Raw genomic sequence first — 458 nt, 5'->3', positions numbered from 1 at the left:
TCATGGTGGCACATACCATTAATCCCAACACTGAGGAGGCACAGGTAGGGAGGTGGATCTTTATGAGATTAATGCCAGCCTGGTCTACAGAGTGAGTTCCAGACTTGTTTAAGTTATAGGGAGACTCTGGCTCAAAAAGACCAAAATTAATAATAATAATAATAATAATTAATAATAAAATTTTTAAAAGAGAAAAACAAAAACATTTTACTGTTTCAACTCCACGTTTTGGATTTTCAAATTTTGCAAAATTTTATGATGAATGATATTCACATAGAAAACTTTACATTTGTATCACTGCCTAATTTGATTAAGAGAAAAATTAAGTTGTTGTATAAAGTACTATATGACATCACACTTTTATAAGTGTATAAAATTTATGGATTTCATAATTATATAACAGTGCTGGCAGTAACTGACCAGGAACCTGAAGAATTAAATATGGAAGAAATCTTAAA

Source organism: Nannospalax galili, unplaced genomic scaffold, assembly GCF_000622305.1.
Source record: "Nannospalax galili isolate Female #2095 unplaced genomic scaffold, S.galili_v1.0 scaffold206, whole genome shotgun sequence".
Classification (NCBI taxonomy): domain Eukaryota; kingdom Metazoa; phylum Chordata; class Mammalia; order Rodentia; family Spalacidae; genus Nannospalax; species Nannospalax galili.
The sequence above is the reverse complement of the archived record's forward strand: the minus strand, read 5'-3'. Positions refer to the sequence as shown.